The sequence below is a fragment of the Phascolarctos cinereus genome, unplaced genomic scaffold (genome assembly GCF_003287225.1).
Source record: "Phascolarctos cinereus isolate Bilbo 61053 unplaced genomic scaffold, phaCin_HiC Scaffold_4;HRSCAF=312, whole genome shotgun sequence".
NCBI lineage: Eukaryota > Metazoa > Chordata > Mammalia > Diprotodontia > Phascolarctidae > Phascolarctos > Phascolarctos cinereus.
Window position 1 is genome coordinate 99,418,978 of NW_027555847.1, and position 21,783 is coordinate 99,440,760.

The window sequence follows — 21,783 nt, forward strand, 5'->3', positions numbered from 1 at the left end:
TATATGTCATTGTGTTATATGCTATATCACAGCTATTAAAATTCCAGAATTTTAGGGTTAGCAAAGGCCTTAGAGAAAATCTAATTCCATGGCTTTACTTTATTGTTAAAATAAATGAGACCAAGAGATATTAAGTGACTTGCTCATTGTACAATTAGAAGTGATATAATTATGACTATACCCCTGGTCTCCTGACATCTAGATTGGAGTTCTTTCCATTCAACCACACTATCATTAGATTATACATTATTTAAGGAAAAGGACCATTTCTTATTTGCCATTGTCTACCTCCCCATGTGCTAATAGTTTACTTTTATGTCTTTTATAGATTTTTAGTAAATGTTAGTCAAGGCTGACTACAGCTTTCACATAGTCTCTTACAAAATGTGTTACCAAGTAGAGTATGTGGGCGTGATCCCATAGGCAGGTAGATAAGATATCCATATAAGCCTGGATCTTCTCTCTGAGAAAACATGAAGGTGGTACAAGAATTTTGATAAAGTAATCCAGAGACCCCACAAAGTCTGAGAAAGATAAAATAAGAAGGCAGAAACCAGTTAAGGCAATTATAATAAGGGTTGCTACAGAGGCTCTGAGTTTCCTGAGCTCCTGTGATCCCTGTTATTTGGTTGACTTTGATATGAGCTCAGGGGGAATTAATGAAACAGCTATCAGCTCAATAGCACTGAAATTATTTTTCTTTCCTTAGAACTTTTAAGTCACTTCATGTCTCTATATATACTTCTTTTATGCTTTGTTTTTCACTCTAGTTTACAGACTTATCAAGAAGTGAGTGAAGAGATGAAGCATTAAATGAGGGCTTACTGTTTACAAAGCACTGAGAATAAAAAGAAAAGAAATTTAGACAGTCCCTTGCTCTCAGAGTTTACATTCTAATGGGGGAGACAACACATATACAAGGTTTCACCTGCAAGTCAAATGGAAAAATCTCATGCTCTTTATGGTACAGAAGCAAAGCAAATGCTAATGTTTCTTCTTTAATGCCACTTACACTAATACATGTATATGGTTCTTATGTTGACAAATTAAACAGTGTCAAGAATTTTAGTGTTAAGGACTTTCTTTTTTTGGGTCTTCATTATATCTGTTTATCAGACCTGCAAGAAGAGTCTCTAGGCTGCATCTCTAGAGCTTTCCAGGGTGATGAATGAGGATACTGATCTAGAAGCATTGTTATTCCCAAAATTTTTTTGGTTCAAGGGGCCAGGTTGTTACCATGAGGGTTTGAGGTAAAATAACAGTCAAGTTGGTGGTGGTGACTGTTTAATTTGCTTGGCACATGAAGCCACCTACCTTTTCCTCACAATGTCTTGCTGCTTTATCTTGGATGACAGAGGGGATGGCTGTACCGTTCTCCACAGCATCTACTTCCCCAGAAAGGGAGCTCAGACAAGTGAGGTAGCAATCAGGCTATGCGCTGCATAAAACCATTTTGGAGGCACTAAAAGTTTGCAGATTCCCAGCCAGAGTTGTCAAAATCAAATTCTTTTATCCTGAATTGATTTGGAAGCAAGGTTTTGTATCTGGTAAAATTACCTTGATAAAAGTACAGGCCATATAAAGGTCAAACAGCAGTTACAATATGAATGAAATACTATTTGACACAACCTTGATCTTTAGCTTTTTTATGGTTAGAGGACCTTTAATTTCTAATGAAATAAATTACCTTGGCATAGAAGATGGATCTTTCCCAAAGGTTTTTCAAATCACAGAAATGGCATAACAAGGCTGACTCTAACTCGTAATTGTATGATTAATGCATTGAATAGCCTTGTGCCTTTGTTGCACATTCATCCATTTTATTGAAAGAATTCCCTGAAGATCAATTCTCTGTACAAGACAGAGTGAAAATGCCAATGAGTGAAATGTTTAAAATAATAAGGAAATCACAAGACAAGAATTAATTCCTATACTAACAATCCATCCCTATCTCCCACACCCTCATCTGTGGGATAAAATGTCCAAATGAAATCATGAGTAAGATTCCAAGGGGGTATGGTATCACAAAAAGAGCATGGGCCCAGGAGCCTGAAGTCAGAGCACTGGCTCCCACTCTTACTTGTGTGATGTGAGTAAGTCACTTAACTACCCTGACCCTCTGCTTCCTTTTCTACAAGTTGAGTATAATATCTACCTTGCCTCCCTCATGGGGTTGTTGAGATGATCAAATGAGAAAATAGATGTGAAAGCTTTTTTATAGACCACAAAACACTATAAAAATGTAAGTAATCTTATTTAAAGAACATACCTAATAACAGAAATCATTACTTGTAATATTTCTGGTAAATTTACTAGGCTTTTCAAAATACACCACGTATCAATTCACAATTATCGGTATGTTTTTAATATCTCATTTTAAAAGACCTTATAAGGTTCTTCTTTCTTTCAAAATTATAGTGGAAAAATAAAAAGAAAAAAAGGAGTAAGTTAAGATTTTTCCTAACACGTTTATAGAACAACTTTGGACACAAAAATTACAAGTTACAGACTTTTCTCCTGTAGAAAGACTTATAAAGAGTGATCCTTATTTGTCTTTAGGATTTTCCAAGTATGCTTTCGAGGACTTTCTAAATTAACTGCATTGAATGAATCAGGAAGCATCCCATTGATTTATGACTTCATGGAAACTGGTTGTTTCACTGGAATGAATACTTCATACCATTGTTTCACTGTGTTTAGTTACAGGCATAGGAACTGTTTAAAAAACTTGAAGTGTACATACTAAGCCCAAAATGCAGAAGTCTGTAAGCCAGACCACCTACAGACTTGCTCCTAGAATTCCCAAGTATATACAAAGTCTGCATCTATTCTTAAAACTGATAAATGAAACATATCAGTCTAAGGATATGAACTGACGCAGAGTGAAGTGAGAATTAGGACAACATTGTACACAATAACAGTAATATTGTAATGTGATCAATATTCTGAGCAATAGAATAATGATTCCAGACAATTCTGAAAGACTTACAATAAAAAAAAAAATGCTATCCACTTTCAGTGAAAGAGCTGATGGAATCTGAATGCAGTTTGAAGCAATTTTTTAAACTTTATTTCACTTTTTTTGGGGGGTTGGGGGTCTGTATTTTCTTTTGCAACATAGCTAATATGGAGATAATTTCCATGACTGCATATTTATAATCTATGAAAAATTGTTTGCCCTCTCAAGGGGGGTCGGGTGGCATGGCAGGGAGAAAGAGAATTTGAAACTCAAAATTTTAAAAAAAAGAATGTTAAAAAATTTACATGAAATAGGGAAAAGGAAGAAATTTTTAATAATCTGATAACTGGTAATGATAAAGACAAAATAAACTACTTGGTTTAATTTATAAACTATAAATTACTTATGCAAAATCAAGCAAAATAAAATATATTCTTTAAGCTGATTCACTGATACATATTTTTGATAACAGATAATTCATAATGGACAAAAAAAAATCTACAAATCATATTCCCAACAGCAGTGTTACTTTTAAATTTAACACTATGGCATTTACACAACTCATAAAATTGAACAGCTTTCTCTCTTTTCTATATTGATTTGATTTATATTGCTGTAGTCATTTCTTCTATTTTAATTTTTTCTGCTTTATTCACTACACATGACTTGATGAAAGGCTCTCTATTTTAATCCGAACTCTCTATATTTGTTATTGCTTATCATATAATTCCATTGACAACTATGTGGTGCCTCGGATAGACCACTGACCAATGAGAAAAAGTTTGAGATCAAATCTGACCTCAGACACTTACTAGCTCTGTGATCCTGGACAAGTCACTTCACCTTGTTTTCCTCTATTCCTTATATATAAAATGAGCTGGAGAAGGAAATGGCAACCCACTTTAGTCTCTTTGCCAAGAAAACCCCAAATGGGGTCACAAAGAGTTGTACACAAATGAAATGACTGAAAAAAACAAAAAGAGTTCAATTATATGTTATAATCTTTTCCTGCAATCTACAATCATTGAGGACCATATTCTCTTTCTGTCTCTGTACCCATCTCTCCATATACATACGTGCATGTGTGTGTGTACACACACACACACATATGTATTCGAGCATATATATATATATACATACATATATACACACACACATATATATATGTATACACACACATATACATGCATATATCACAAGTAACAGTCCCATGGACATTTCTGAATATGTGATTATTTTCTTTCAGTCACTGAACTTCCTAAGCTATAGCTCCAATAATGGAATCTCATGGTAAAAAAAAGGATGTGTAATCTAATACTGTCTTCCATAATTTTAGATTGTTTTCTGGTCTTTGCCTGCCCCTTGTTTCCTCAATGATCCTTAGACAACATGAAACTAAAAGGACAATAATCTTACTTTCAATTCTTCTAAATTGTAGATACTATTAGAAGTCTTTCTTTACTATACGCCCTAATGTAAAAATTACAACATAAATTTTCATTAGGTGAAATATCATATGACTGTATTATTTACAAAATATAAATTATTACAGTTTTATAGAACAGGTGAAATTTACTTACTTATATCTGCCTTATGTGGCTCAATGTTCCCCACACCATTGAAACCACAAATCCTTGTTGCTGTTGTTGTTGTTGCTGTTTGGGAAGCACAACCCCACAGTAGGCCTACAAATATAGAAGACTATCTACAACCAAGGATAAGGTGGTAGCCAAACAGAAAGAGAAAGGGTGACATTTTGCCTTCTTCATGGCTTTGGGTGTGAGCAAGGATATGCTAAAGCTAGTTCTAAATGGCTTTCAAGAGCAGATTGTTAAATTTTCGGTATGAACATTTGCACCTAAGAAATTGCTACAAGACATATTAAAGTGTTAATGCAGATTAAACTTTAAAGTGTATCTATCCATAGATTTAGATGACATATTTAAAAAGACAGATGGTAGAAAGAAAGAAAGAAAGAAAGGAAGAAAGAAAGAAAGAAAGAAAGAAAGAAAGAAAGAAAGAAAGAAAGAAAAGAAAAAAGGAAAGGAAAGAAAATAGAAAGAACTTTTTTTTTCTTTCCTAGAGAACTCAGTTAAATATTACCAGTATACCTCTGGTTGGACATCCTTTCTGGGGTGTGTATGTGTGTGTGTGTGTGTGTGTGTGTGTGTGTGTGTGTGTGTGTGTGTGTTGTCACAGTTGTGCTTGTCTCATAGTCAAAGTCATATTGTCCTGAGTGCTTTAATGTTTTCAGATAGAAATTTCCATTTTGTAACGTAAACATAGACACAAGGTAAATTATAATGATCCATATAGGTAATTAGCCAAAAGCAAGATCATTGTGAGAAGTCTGCAAATCTAATGGAAATACTTGTTCCTTATTCAGCAGCCTAAAAATATGATTGCCTTATGGAGGAAGTTCATAATTTTTGTTTATTTTCTGTATTTTTATAGACTCCTTTGTGTCTTGTTTCCTTTGTATCTTCTGACCTTCAACAGAGTTAAATATATACTGCAGCTTACCCTAAATTCAAAATGTTACTTTCAACAATTGCATAACAGCCATTTCATCTTTTGTAAGGTGTCTAAGTAGCACAATGGATAGAGAACTAGGCCTGGTGTCGCTTAGCCCTGTGTGCATCAGTTTCCTCATCTGCAAAAGTAGCTGCAGAAGGAAGTGGCAAACCACTCTAATATCCATGCCAAGAAAAGTCCAAATGGGGTCACAAAGAGTCAGACACAACAGAAAACAATTCAACACCAACAATACTTGGTATCCTCATTTGGAGAAACCCAGACACAAACAATACTACTCTATTTGGAGATGAGCCTCAAGTAAACTCCAGATATGGGATTTACAAACCAAAGGTAGAATATGATCACCTTGGTGAGTCCTCCAGATAGGAGAAAGCCCATGTGACTCCAGAGATTGACCTGTTTGATTGCTGGGAGGAATAGTCTTCTAAGACATAAGATACACTTAACTAAAAAAAAAAAAAAGATAGTTGAACTGACTTTTTTTTCAGTCGAATTGAGACAAGATGGGTTTTTAATTGTCTTTGGATATTCAGATGATGAAAAGTGCCTGACATATAGTAAACACTTAAATAAATACTTGTTGCTTAGTTAATTGATTTATTCAATGGGAACTGAAAGAAAAAATAAATGCATAGACTCCAATAGGGAAAAGGAATTCAGAGGACACAATTTTCTGTATAGAGTCTTCATACTCTGGGTTTCATCTTTATAGAAAGTCTTCCTCCCTCCCCCCAAAAAGGCATCAGTTACTTGTCCTCTTTTGAGTGTTCTTGCCTTGTTCAAAAGCCAGAAATCTGTTACTATAGTTCAAGTATTACACATAATATTAAAGACAAAAAAAAGAAATACCAGTAATAGATTTTTTTTTTGCAAATTGATTATCAGAAGGAAATGGAAATAAAGACACAAATAAGGAGGACAGTTCATCATGAAAAAATATATATCACATTTCATCCACAAGACAATTTTACATTTTATTTGTTAACAATTAACAATTTAACATCAGTGAATTTAGTTCCTTCTATCTAATCTCAAACAACTCTAATGATGCAAACACCTGATGCAGTTCCTTGTTTGCAGAATAGATGTCTCCAATGCTACCTTCAATCCTATTTACAGTCCCAAATGAAATCCTAGTGGGTTTTATATTCATGAAGAATAAAGCACTAGGAGAAACAACAATCTGTGCCTATCCTTAAGTAAGTTGGAACATCTGGCTGTCCTGCCAAGGTACAAAAAATAAAGATTTGTCGAAGAGGTGGTCTGGTAAGGTATTATCATTCCGCTTTTATTGGTATACATGAGGAAACACCTGGACCAAGCTGCAGCTTTAATGCATTATCTACATCAGAGTCTGCTGGAGGTAAAGGGTCATTGAGTGGGCTACTTTTCCTCCCGAGTAGATAAACAGAAAAAAGACTTTAAAATAGAATTTGCAATGAAGGAAGTTATTTATCTCACAAAAGTTATCCTTTCAATCCCCTAGTGACATTCTAAAAGGCTGCAGTAGCAGCAAAACAAAGTGGGGAAAGAAGTGGCTCAAGGCTTCCTCAATCCTCCAATTTCTGATACATGTCTGACCCTTCCCAACAACCAATCGTTGAAGTGAGAAACTAATACCAGTAATAGTAGTTGCCTGTCATAATGTAAATAAAACAGCTAGAATGGTGGTTTGACTGGCATAATCGTGTGTATTTTTGATGGTTCAACTGTTTACATCGGGATGATATAGACACAGCTTTAACTAATTTATTACATAGCTAAAATATGCTCCTGAATCACACTTGTTGATTGAGACATAGTGCAATATAGGGATAAGCAGTGTGGTTATGTAAAAAGGGCTCTGGACTGGGGATTTGCAGACTTTTGAGCTAGGCCCAGATTTTTTAATTATTACTTATGTGACTGTGAGCAACACAGGTAACCTTCTTGGGCCTCAATGTTCATATCTAAGATACGGGAACAGCAATGTACTATCTACTCCATAGGGCTATTTTGAAGAGAGTTGTGAAAAAAATATGTCCACGTGAACTCTTCTAATTGGATAACGGTTCTCATGCTCTCATTTCTATTAAGTTTTTAACCTTCACCTTAATCTATTTCACACATACATTCAATGCAGCTTATATTTCATGTAAAATTATTTTATATTGCATTACATAATATATAATTTATTGTAGAGGTTCCACATTGCACTGAAATTTACCTCTACAACTTTGTAGTATACCTCCTAGCTGTAACATCTAAAGTAAAGCAAAATAAGTCTAGTCAAAATTCCATATGGCAACTATTCTAATAGTTGAAGTACTCCAGAAAAAAAAAGTGACTCCCCAAAAAACAAAATCCTAACAAACAAAAAACATAGTACTCTATCCTATTCTATAGCATTAAAGCAAGGTGATGATGCAATAACATGTTTATAGAGGGCATACAGCTTTGTAGAGTGCTTTCCTTACAACTCCATGAAGTAGTGGAAGTGGGTATGGTGTAATTCCTGTTTTACTGATTAGAAAAATGAAACTCTGAAAGGTAATGTGACTTGATCACAATTATATAGTTCGTAACTATGAAAGGATTCAAAATCAGGACTTCCTGTTCAATCTCTCATCCACTAGTAAGGATTCTGAAAAAAAATCTTCATATTTATCTTGAATAGTGTTAAGAATAGGCCTGACTCAGGCCTGTGTCCTGTTGGGTACCCTGTTAGTTCAGGTTTAATTTGAAAGAAAAGGATTTGTAGATCTTTCAATAATTTACACATTTTTACTTAGCCATAGGACTGAAAGCCTTTTCAACCTTTTCCCTCCAGCTCTTAGCTTGGGTAAATAAGGCGTCATCATCTTCATATGGAAACCAATCTGGTAGGCAGAGCGGGATGTGGCCTTATTCTCTGAGGTGACCAAGAAGCCTCATCAATTTGACTGTAGGCTACAGGGAAGCTGTGGGCTTGGGTATTTGTGACTTGAGCCTTGGCTCTTTTCCCATGATCACTCCCCCACCCTGCCCAAACTGACTAATCCACCTCAAGTTAATCAGTTCCTGAGAGTTTCATTATCTCTTAGGGGAAAAAAAAAAGAACTAGGAGAGTTAAATCGTCAAATGTTAGACATGTTTCAAATAGTACATATCTCATCTCCCATTATTCTTTTGCTCAGTAAAGTCTTGTGTCTCCCTAACACATCTAGAGACAAATATAAATTTTGTTTGGAAATCAAAGCTCTTTACAACTTGCTCCAACACACTTTTTCTGGTATTATGACACATTGCTCCTCTGCCATCCAACTGGCCTTCTTAATTTTTCCTCATGCATGATGCTCTGTCTCCATCCTTCCCTGCTCCCCCTCCCAAATATGGTAAAATCACTTATTCTTTATTCCATCTCTTAGAATCCCTACTTTCCTTCAAGACTCTCAGTTTACCAAACAACTTTTACACGATGTCTTTTCTATCACTCCCTAGTCACTAAGGCTTCCTGCCTTGCCATGTACTTTAAATATATATATATATTCATATGCTTTGTTTATGCCTAGGTATGAATTTTTTTTCCTTTTCAGTCCAATAGCGTGTAAGTCCCTGGAGGACAGGGACTCTTTCTTTTCCCCTGCTTTCACAAAGGGGTAATTATTGACAATACAGTACCTTCTGTACAACCAGCTTCAAAAGAATGAAGAAAATTGGTACCTGAAAGAACCATCTGCAGCAAAGGGGACAATGGGCCTCGTTAAGTCAAAGAGTCATTCCACAAAGTTTATTGCACAATTTGTATTAGTATCAGGTCTAGTAAACATTGTAAAAATGGCCATGAATATAACAGAATTAGAAAAACTGTTTTTTTTTTATTTTTAATTTGGGGGAGGGATCATGACTGATTTCTCTGATACCCCATGGACAGCTTGATTCTAGTAGCTGTGGGAGGATAGAAGGCTGGGCCTCTGCAAATCAAATTCCTGCTCATGTAATTGCACTTAGAAAAGAGCCACACAACCCTTGGAGGAGGACAGGAACAAGTCCATTCCACAACCAAGACCACAGGGCTGTTTGCTCATTGGACTGATTACTACAGGTAACATGGAAGAGTATTCAAATGTATCCTGGTTCCTAAAACTTTCTGCCTCCACACAACAGGCAGGTCAAAAGAGGACCTTCAAGAGTAGAACCACACCACTAGTCTCTTAAGTAAGGAAGATGTACCTGCTGGTTATCCTGAGGACACTTGGTGGAGGTTTGGGAGGATCCTGGAGAGAGCCTTGCCTGGTCACTTCTACAGAAAGCCTTTCAGGGCAGTTTAACTGGCTCACTCCATTTGCCACCTCTCTGCAGCTCTGGCCAGCTTTCTCCCAATCAGGCTAATGTTTCTCCCTTGTCTCCGTGTGGCCTTCTCCTAGTCTAGTAAGTGGGCAGTGGTCCCAGCTCTCATCCAGATGGGTTGAAAACATAGGAAGGATACATGGTTTTCCGTGCAATGTGTGGAGGAGGCAGATAATCCTAGTTTCACTGGGAGAAAGCAGAGTCCTGGTCCGAGGATCACAGTTTTAATGGTAATTATAAAGACAAACACAGTGGGAAAGGTAAAGATGTCTTCCAGACACATTAGTTGTTCTCAGGTAACAAGCATTCAGTAAATTGAAAACCCTCTCCAAATCCCCTTTTCAGTAATGACAACAAGACATGGAGATTGTCAGGAGGAAGCTCTTACGGATGCTCACTCGCTTCATCATCAGGATCATACAACGGCCTGTGCTTTCCTTTTGTTTTGCAGGAAGCCTCCAGAAGTAAGGGGGGGTGCACAATGTCCCATATACACCACATGAAAGAGCCCTGAAACTTGGGTTTGGCGAGCCACTGTCAGCGCAGATGCCAAAGGACTTGACACAGGGCTCTGTGCCCCCATGGACCCTCTTCTCAGCAGGGCCAGGCTCCTCCAGGAAATAGACATGTCAATTTTGTGGTTCTAGTCAAGGGCAAGTATTTCCTTAGTACTACAGTACACATGAAAGCTAGGGTGTTCATGTGTCCCTTCACATAATTGGTAAGTGATCTTCAAAAGGAATAATACAAAATAAAAACATCTGCAGGTTTCTGTTTCATGTGCTTCCAAACTTTCAGAGTACAAGGAAATGCAGTTTTGCAGCATCTTCTTGATGAAGGTCCTGACCCCTCGTTTTCCCACAATGTTTATCCATCTGTACTGATCCTGTGAGACCGCTTTGGTATCCGAAGGGCTTCTTTGTCCAATGCCATCACTTGGTGCAGCACACTTCAAAACTGGGAAAGCACCTTTAGGCTCTTCTCTTTACCCCCACATGGGTAATAAAACCCAGGAAGCCTAGCCTTGGAGGCTTCAGTAAGGATGAGCTTGCAATCCTTCACCAAGCACTGCAGGGAGACAGTCACATCAATCACCTGCACCTTCTCATTCTTCCTGCTCTTGTCATTGACATACTTGCCATACCAGGTGTTCAGGACGATCAGTCCCATTCTGGACTCTGGTGCCTCGATTATTCTTTGTATGGATTCCTGCATCAACCGAACAGCAGATTCTGCCTCCTGTTTCTCCTGCAGGATGTCAGTAGATGTGCTTTCTCTCTGCTTCTCCAAGTTCTTTCTCTTTCTGAGCCCTGTGGTATGGTTTAATGAGTAGTTGGGGCATGGTAAAGTAAACAAGCAGACGCCCCGTGGTGACATAGAATATAGCACTGGGAAGGAGCCGATCCCTCGAGTAAATAGGGAAGAAATAAGTCTGACTGACCCTGTTCAGCTTGATTTTAAGACTCCAACGCTGACAGTAGTTCCTAAAATACTGTGCCTAGAAATCTTCCTCTCTGCTCCATATTCTACCACCCTCCCAAAGAAACCTGTCTTGAGAGAACCCTTCACGTGTGTCTGATCATCATCTTGGAATTTGTATTGATAGCTGATTGATGCAAAGGAGTGGGGGATTCGAAGCTGAAGGGCCACAGTGAGGTGGCCAGTCTTCAGGTCCCGGACAATGCTTGTGTTCATGGCGGACTGGATGACCCATCACCACTGCAAATAGCCCACCATGTTCTTATCTAGGTTCCTCACCGACAGTGGTCAGGCCAGGCAGGATTCCCTGGGATGAAAACTGTAAAGCACAATTGGTCATAATGAAGCATCTTGGTGTAAGGTTATGAAACTGTTTTAGGCCTAATAAAGGGTGCTGAAGGTGTCTGGCTCCAAATTCAAACTCTCATCATACCTTTGCAGAGGTCACTTGCCAGAGGGCAAAGTTAATGGAACCTCCTCCATTCCTATTCTGGGTCGAGAGGCTTCAGGAGAGGATGGCTGTGTCTGCTGTTGTTAAGGGTGCCCCCATGGACTGGGAAATGTGTATTTTGTTAATTTCAATCTGAAGAAAGCTGCACCTAGACCATCTTCATAATCCTCATCATAGCAGTCAAAGTGGTCAGTGGCATCTACTCCAACGCAGATGGTTCCCTTGGGGTTGGTTCATTGCTGAAGTCTCCTCTCCTCTCGCTCTCTCTGTAGCCCCTCAAACTCTTCTCTGATTTCAGCAGGTGTTCTCCTCCTCTCCACAGTCTCCCATCCTTCCATTTCCAGTCCTGTTTTCCCATATGTATCATAGAGGGCCCTGCTTTGGAGGTCACTGAGAACTTCATAAGTCTGGTGGACAAGGTTAAACAGTTGTTTGGCCTGTGATTTGAGCTCTGGGTCTCAGTGCTTGTCTGGATGGTAAAGCATCCACAGACAGCAGTAGGCATCTTTTTGCTCTTCAGAAGCGTCCCCTTCTCCTGGTGTGGTGTGGGAGAGGTAGGATTGAGGGAAGGTATATCCAGTACTGGAGAGCATGGTGAGGGATACAGGGTCTCCAGGGGGGAGCCAGGTTTTTACAACTCTTGGTGCACGTTCAGCGGAGAGTAATAGTCTTCATTGTCCAGCTCCTTCTCTATCAAGACTGTTGTTATCTTCCTGACCTTTCATTCCGCTCAGGGACTCTTTCATTTTAGTTTTTATATTGGCAGTGCCTAGTACAATGTCACATCTTAGGTGTTTAATGTTTGTTGATTGATTCACAAATACTAGTTATAACTCAACTCTTCATAGCTTGGAAGATAGCAGTTCCACTAGATATCTTCTGACAAATACTGGACGACCCTTTGTTGAAGATTTACAGAGACTAGTTATGTGTCAGATTAGATAGTCTCCAAGTTTCCCAGCAACTCTGAGGTTTGGATTCTGTGACACTTTTAATTTTCGGTTCTCATGTTTTAGGCCACACAAGATTTATTAAAGGAATAAATATGATTTTCTCAATGCACATCTCCATAAAATAATCTAGCAACCATAAATATCCTATGAAAAGATTTGGCAATTTGACATTTTGTATCCTCCATCTCTCCGAGCCTGAAGCCTCCTTCTTTGATTATAATGAGAATAAAACTTTTTTTTTTTTTTTGCTATTTATTTTAATTAGGCCAAATGCCATGGAGGTGCCAGTGGACCAACTATATTAAACAAAAATATGTTAATATTAACATTTTGTTTTCCAGATCATTTTACTTTTTCAGTAAAAGGTCATTCTGGATAACGAATATACCAACATATTTTCAATATTTTCTTCTTAATTCTAATAGTCAACCACTCAATATTACTAAACACATCTGGTTGTAATATGCTGTATATTTCACATTAAATTATAAATTGATTTTCTCTGTGCATTTGAAGGCCTCAAATTCAATTGGCTATGATCCAGGAAAGCTGATTCTTTCACATACATATACTACTTATCTAGATATGGGCTAATTTTCAGGTTTTGTAGATAATATCTAATGTACCTTCCAGCTCAAATTCATGATCTCTGAGGGAGCATTTCAAAATTGTCTTTCTATTTATAATATATTCCAAATTACAAAAAAAAAATACTCCTATTCCCTGGAAATCAGTCTTCTAATTCTGGCACCTGTAGTCTTTCTTCCCTGAGTATTGTGATTGGGAGTAAATGAAGTCAGTTATGTCATAGGATTATAAGATCACAGGACTTAGACCTGGAAGAACCTGAGGTCAAGAATAAAGCAATGTCTTACGTTTTCATAATTTGAAAGTTACAGGTCTGGCAATTGAAGATAGCTTCTCTTACTCTAAATTCAGTGGTCTTATTTGTTGTTTGTTTCAACCATATCCCACTAAGAAAGTGATTTCTAAATTATAATGTTTTTTAAACAAATGTAAAAAGACAGCTATAATAAATGCAAATGAGGCCAGCAAAACTCTCCAGTATAGCCAGAACCAGATTAAAAAGTCATTGGGAATAATTGAACAAATGAAAACAAAAATATGATACAAAATAGCTAATGTTAATTTATGGGTTTTTTTTCTGTATCAATATTCAGCCTGCCCAAATTTGAGTTTCACAAAACTGGTTTAGTGGAAAGAGAATTGGCATCAAAGCCAAGATTTATTGGTTCATGTTCCAGCTCTGATACATTTTGCCTCTGTGACTTTGAGTGAATTATTTAACCTCTTAGGGCCTCAAACAACTCTTTAAAACTCTATATTCTACAGAACTACTAACTGACATTGGTGGAGAGTGTTTCTTCACCAAGGATTTTCCAATATCAATGAAATCATGGATCCAGTTCCTATCTTTATGTAAATAAAAAGTAATGCTTTTGACATGTAAAGCAAAGTCTTGTCACACATAGACATGAAATCCAGTATATTTCCTTTAAAGTTTTTTTTGGGTGTGTAGTTGATTTTATTTTTTTAAAATGACCCAGTTGTCAAATAGATCATTTGTATATGTCACTTAGTAGATGCTACACAGAGAACTATATAGCAAACAAAAAATGTTTTAAAGACAGAACATTACATTTACTCTTTAAAGGGAAAAGAATCAGGCAAATTAATAAGAGCATTTTCACCAAATATTTCAATGAATTCAATATAGCTGTTACACTGGGGTGACTATTTTGTGGTTGGTTAGTTGACAACAAGATAAGAATCATTACCAAGAAAACATTTATTTCGAAAATAAGGAAGAGGAAGTTTGAACACTTAATGTTATGCTATGGGTCATGTGACTGACTGACTGCCAAAGGAGACTAGAATTGGGTGTTCATGTAGGTGTTAGCATTTAGGATAAGTATGTATGAAATTTAATTGTTATTCTATGATTGTATAATGAACTATATATAACTACATAGCAGAACTATGTATAATTTAGTTAGAGTTAAGGTTAAATATGAGATTAGGTATAGATATAGGGTCTAAGAGCAACTAGGTGGAACACTGAATAAAATGCCAGGCCCTAGAGTCAGGAAGATTCATCTTCTTGAGTTCAAATCTGGCCTCAGACACTTACTAGATGAATTACCTTGGGCAAGTCACTTAGCCCTGTTGGCCTCAGTTCCTCATCTATTAAATGATATTGTTTAACTTTCATACTTTCTAATCTCCCTTCAATGGTTTTGGCTGAAAAAGAGTACAAATATATTACTAAATGTGAAGTTTAGGCCTTTGTACACAATTTATTCTAACAAGTTTTACTTTTCCTCTATGAGTTCAGCAAATTAATAGTCATCTATAATTCTATTTATCTAATTTTTATATTTACAAATCACCAGCCATTTAGGGGTCATCTGATTCAGAACCAGAACATATTTGAGAAGTCATCTTATCTTCTAATGTGATTCTGTTAAATAGGAAAGTAAGATGCAGAGAAGTGCAGTTATTTAGCCAAGTTGACTAGTTAAGTAAAGGAGAAAGGATTTAAACCTAGGTCCCATGATTGCAAATCCAGTACACTTTCTAGTACTCTGTGACTAATATATTTAATATTTGTTGACTTATGAGAATGGCACTTTAGAAGTGAATACATTGCTTTTAGTTTTATTTAAAATAATGAAAAAGGTTATATTCAGGAGGACGCATAACTAAATCTAATGCACTGGTACATCAAAGAAAGTTATTGGAAGGGGGATCATCCAAGATACTAGGTGGTATCAAGAAACTATGATTGAATTGGATTGTCTGAAATTATTTGAATATTTTAATTGAATATTTGCTGATCCATCCCCCAAGTTCAGTTGAATTAGTTAAATACCTAGTTAAGCATAAAGACAATTATATGTTTAAAAAAATTGGAATATTGAGAATAGGTTATATAGAATGTTATAATGATAAAAGAGACTTTTGAAATAAATTTGCTACCTGAGACAGGGCCAAGTCAGGTTTATTAGAAAAAAGGCAATCTCTTAAACATTTTCTGAGCTCCTTCACCTTTTGCTCTTACATTTATGCAAAGGAAGCTGACATAATATGTCTCCCTTCCTCTCATTATATATACTCACTTTGAAATCATAGGAAAGGACAGACCAGTAAGAACAATACCTCAGTATGATATTATTACTCTACCACTTTCTACAACCCAAGCTTTACTACCAGTGAACCATAGTACTTTTCACTGGTATCACTTTCTTGGTCTAGGTGTTACCACCTTTATTCTCTGGATTTGTCTCCATATTCCTAAATCCTTAGATTTCTCTGCAAGAGAATACAAACATCTATGTACATTTCCACTTCCTGAAAACAATGTCTCATACTTATTTAAATGTCTTGAAGGTTTTTACCATTTAGCTATAGAGGAGGGGCAGCTAGGTGGCACAGTGGAAAGAGCACCGGCCCTGAAGTCAGCAGGACCTGAGTTCAAATCCGGCCTCAGACCAAACAGTTGACACTTACTAGCTGTGTGACCCTGGGCAAGCCACTTAACCCAATTGCCTAAAAATTAAAAATATTTTTTTTAAATGACAAACATTTAGCTATAGAGGTAAAAATAAAGGGGTATTTCAAAAATGACCAAAGGGGCAGGTTTAAAAGTTTAAAGAATCTTATCAATGTGTTTTATTATTCACATTGATTTATTTTTCATACTTTGGAGTAAGGGTTCTTAATTTCTTTGTGTGTCATGTGCTCCTTTAGAAGTCTTTTGAAGCCTCTAGACTCATTCTCCAAGTCAAGTCGAAAAGGACTTATTGTGTTTACAATATTCCAAACATCATGCCAATAATTTTTAAGAAAAAGAAATTCAAAAATAGTTCTACACGTCCCCCTTCAAATATCTCATGGTATAATAGTGGGTAATAATGTTTTCAAATTCATAAAACACACAGGATTGCCAGGGAAATCAATTATATATGTATGTATGTATGTATGTATGTATGTATATATATATACACACACACACACACACACACACACACACACACACACACATCCATACTCAAGCACAAAAAGTTTGTATAGACCTCTCTCTCTCTGTATATATAAATATATACATATAATACATGTGCATGTATGTATACTATGTGCATACATATACATGCATGTGTGTTTGTGCATATATGAAAACAAATGTGTGTATAAATATAGATACTATGAGTATATATAGACATTATAAAAATTATGTATGTAATATATACACATACGTGTATATTTGTATACAACGTATATATGTATGTGTGCATAAGGCAAAGATATCCATGAATGTGTACAGATATACACCTGTGTATAGAGCAACGACATTTTAAGTTGACTTTACACATAAATGAAGTCATATCTAAATAATTGGAAAATATTAGTTGATCATGGGCAGGCCAAGGTAATATAACAAAAATAGCAATTTTACCTAAATTAATTTACTTAATTAGAGTCATGCCAAACAAACTATGAACAAATTATTGTATTGAGCTAGAAAAAAAATAAAATTAATCTGGAAAAACAAAAAGTCCAGAATATCTATGGAATTATTGAAGAAACGCTAGGGAAGACAGCCTAGCCGGTCCAGATCTTAAATTGTATTATAAACCAGCAATCATCAAAACTGCTTGGTACTGGCTAAGAAACAGAGTGGTGGATCAGTGGAATAGGTTAGGTATGCAAGACACAATAGGGAATGACTATACTAATCTACTACTTGATAAATCCAAAGACTTCTGCTTTTGGGATAAGAAATCACTATTTAGCAAAATCTGCTGGGAATACTAGAAAAAGTGTATGGCACAAACTGGGCACAGACCAACAACTTACACCCTATAACATAATAAAGTTAAAATTAACATGCAATTTAGATTTAAAGACTGATACTCTAAGCAAACTACAAGAGCAAGGAATAGGTAACCTTTCAGATCTGTGGAGAAGGGAAGAATTTATGTCCAAACAAGAGAGAGAGAACATTATGAAATGCAAAATGGAAAATTTTAATTACATTAAGTTGAAAAGCTTTTGCACAAATAAAGCCAATGCATCCAAAATTAGGAGGGAAGCAGAAAACTGGGGGGGGGGAATTACACCACTGTCTCTGATAAAGGCCTCATTTCTAAAATATATAGATAACTGAGTAAAATTTACAAGAATTCAAGTCACTCCCAATTGAAAAATGTTCAGAGGATACAAAGAGGCAGTTCTCTGAGAAGGAAACTAAAAGCTATCTATAGTCATATGAAAAAATGTTTTAAATCATTATTGATTAAAGAAATGCAAATCCAAATGACTCTGAGGTACCACATCACACCTATCAGATTGGCTAACATGACAAAAACAGGACAGTGATACATGTTGGAGAAGATGTGGTAAATTGGAACACTAATATGTTGTGGTTGGAGTTGTGAAATGATCCAATCGTTTTGTAAAGCAATTTGTAACTATGCCCAAAGGGCTATAAAAATGTGCATACACTTTGACCCAGCAATACCACTTCTAGGTCTGTGTCATAAAGAGATCATAAAAATGGGAAAAGGACCCACACATAAAAAATATTTATAGCAGCTCTTTTGTGGTGGCAAAGAATTGGAAATTGAGGGGATACCCACCAATTGGGGAATGGCTGAACAAGTTGTATGAATTATATGAATATAATGAAATACTATTGAGCTATAAGAAATGATAAACAGGCTGACTTCAAAAAAAACTTGAAAAGACTTATATGAACTGATGCAGAGCGAAATGAGCAGAAACAGGAGAACATTGTACACAGTAACAGCAACATTATGGGATGAATGACTTTGATAGACTTGGCTCTTCACAGCAATGCAAGAATCTAAGGCAACTCCAAAAGATTCACAATGAAAATTGCTATCCACACACAGAGAAAGTAATAAGAATCTGAATGCAGATGGAAGCATAGTATTTGCTCTACTTTTCTTTTGTTGTTTTATTTTATTGCTTCATTCTCATGGTTCCTCCCATTAGTTCTAGTTGTTCTTCATATCATGACTAAAGGGAAAATATGCTTAACATGAATGTATATATAGAGCCTGTATCAAATTGTACACTATCTTGGGGAAGGAGAAATGCGAGGGGGAGAAAATTTAAAACTCAAAATCTTATGAGAGTGAATATTGAAAACTAAAAATAAATAAGTTTTCAAAAAATTTAAAAAAAAAAGAAATAAAAGAAAATTTATCTTGAAAGGGACTTCAGATACTGAGTAGTGCAATTCCTTTATTTGAAAGATGGAAATAAAAGATCAGAATTGTTAAGTGACTTGTCCAAAATTAAGTAGCTAGTTATCATGATAGTCAAAATGACAAGTTAAATCTCTTGGCTCCTGAGGCCCAGTGCTGTTTTCTTCCCATTCTCTCGCAGTGTTATCTCTTTCAGTAAAAATGACTGCTGCTCTCCTTGCCATCCTAAAGAATTCTTTTTTTGGGCTCTAGATTAATAGACCTATCTCATTTTAACAAGGCTTTCTTGATTTTTGCATCTATTTACCAAAAAAAAGGTGATTTAAAGTCTAGGGGCTTTGAATTGTTGTTTGCAATATATCTATATCCAATATATATTCATATCTCTAGCTTAAAATGGATATGTTAATATACATGCATACATAAACACATATATTATATATATGCATACATGTATGAGTATATATGTACATATAAGGATATGTGCATATAGATTTATGAACATGTACACACACACACACTATATATATATATATATATATATATATATATATATATATATATATATATATATACAACTTTATAATGGATCAACATTTATATGTACATTCACATGTATATAATTTGTGTACATATTTCCTATGTAAGTGCATGTGTGTATTCATGCACATTTATTAATTTGGGGAAAAAAAAGATGCAGAAGTAGTAGGTGATGCCTCACTTCATATCCATTTAGCTTTTGTTGTTCCTTTCCTTCTACTTTCTCCATTCATTTGCATGTGAGATTTCAAAATTCTTGAGATATTGGGGAAAAAAATAAAAAAAAACAACCAAACCAGAGAGATTGAAACCCAAATAATCTTTAGAGGTTTGTTGAAATGATTTTGAAGAAGTACATATTGTCAGTCAGGCATTAAACAAGTTACAAGGAATTTTGAATTATAATTTCTGTGACAATAGACTGCAATTGAGTTCTAGAAGAAATTCAAAATGCATGTGATTGATTGGCTATTTAATAGAGCTGCAAAAAGAGTTTGCACTGCAGAAACATGATTCTCCTTTTAGAGAGAAAAAAAACATAGAATTAACTGACTAGAAATTACATGATTTCTGTCCTAATAGAGAAGAACAGCAACTGAGGGGTTTCCCTACTCTTCATACGGAGCCTATGAACCTAAAAGTGGTAAAGGTTGGACCTTTTGGTTCTAAGACTAAAGGGGATTATAATGTCTACATATAAGATTATAATTTAGAAATGGAAGGGATCTTGGAAACCTTGAGTTCAATCTTCCCATTTTATAGCTGAGAAAATTGAGGACCAGGACAGTTATCAAGTAGCTAGCCAATAGTAATAAAAGCTTTCAAGTAAGATCTTCCTCCCTCCACATCTAGCACTCAATCTATTATCTTGATAATTTTCAGGGTTGCTGATAAGAGATGATAAATTACCTAATCAATTTAATGAGGTTACTTTTCTTCTTATATAGTATAGATTAAGGGATAGAAATAGAGATAATAGATATAGAAATAAAGATGATAGAGACAAAGATGACACAGACAGTAGAGTTGACAGAGATGGATGAAGATGATGTAGATAGAAATAAAGATGATAGAAATAGAAAAAAGATGCAGATCTATCTATGTATTTCTCATTTTCCCATTTCTTCTAAAACTGCTTATTAAATATCTATAGAATTATGTTCAAAAAATTTCCTTAGAGTTTGGGGACATATAAAGATAACTAAGAACTCCTCCCCACTCTTATAGATATAACTTTAGTCATGGAATGAAGAATAGATTGTTATGGATTTTGAGAAAATGCTAAAACAAGAACAACAAAAATACACATTTATAAATAAAAAATTATGATGAGTGTTGTAGTTATTTTCCTTAAATAAATAAAAAATTGGAGTGTTGTCTATATGGAAAAGTACTATGTCTCAAGATGGATCAATCCCAATTGGTTTAGTAATGACAGAGAAATTCGTCTGCTTTCTTGACTCCCCAGCAGGGAAGGAGGAAAAAAATCCATCAGGAGGCTTATTATGCTTGTGTATATTTTTTGAATGCTTTGCTAACGCCTGCTGATTTACCTGCAATTCATTTTCCAGGAAGTGTTGGACAAAATGACAACATATATATTTAGTTTCACACTTCACTCTGTCCAATTAGCAGTCTTTGCAGCACCAGCTGCGAGCCTGGGAGAGTATTTAATTTTAAGTGTAGCAGTCTAGTTAACCAAAAAAAGGCTGAATCCACAGCTGCTGAATGTTAGCCTCAATCATCTTTTCGAGAAATGCTTTCTCATTGCTGTTATTCCAAAACTGCTCAAAGGACCAGTGCCTGCAATTAACTACAGTGGGAACATGAAGCCTTTTCATACCAAGAGTATGCCATTGACTCTTAATTGTGGGCTAGTTAGTGGGGCAGCTTTATTAGAACCATTAAGTTTCTTACTTGAGGCTTTTCAGCTTCAAGTAGAAGAGCAGCCTGAGACCCACATGACATACTTTACAGACTGTGTTTGTAATTGCTCTCAGAGGACTTTCTAAATCTAGTTTTGAAAACCATGACAGCATCAATGGATACAGGTGTTGGGTTTTGAATCTTGTGGGTGGGGATGGAGGATGTTGAAGATCCCACAGCTGTACACTGAGAACATCTTTAAACAAATAGCATTCTAGAGTTGACTTAATTTTTATGTCAATTTTAATTATTTGAAATGACAGGGAGTCCTACCAGTTTGAAAGTCTTGAGATGAAAAATGTTGTTGCTCTTATATTATTTCTAGAAAAGCTTCAAGTGAATGTGGCATGCAGTCACAATTCTGGATAGAGAATA

At 35.8% G+C, this 21,783-nt stretch overlaps 1 pseudogene; it reads right to left on the reverse strand.

Annotated features, from left to right (window-relative positions):
• Positions 1-10,672: 10,672 nt before the first annotated feature.
• Positions 10,673-21,450, reverse strand: LOC110219126 (dnaJ homolog subfamily C member 11-like; annotated as a pseudogene).
• Between the last annotated feature and the right edge of the window lie 333 nt (positions 21,451-21,783).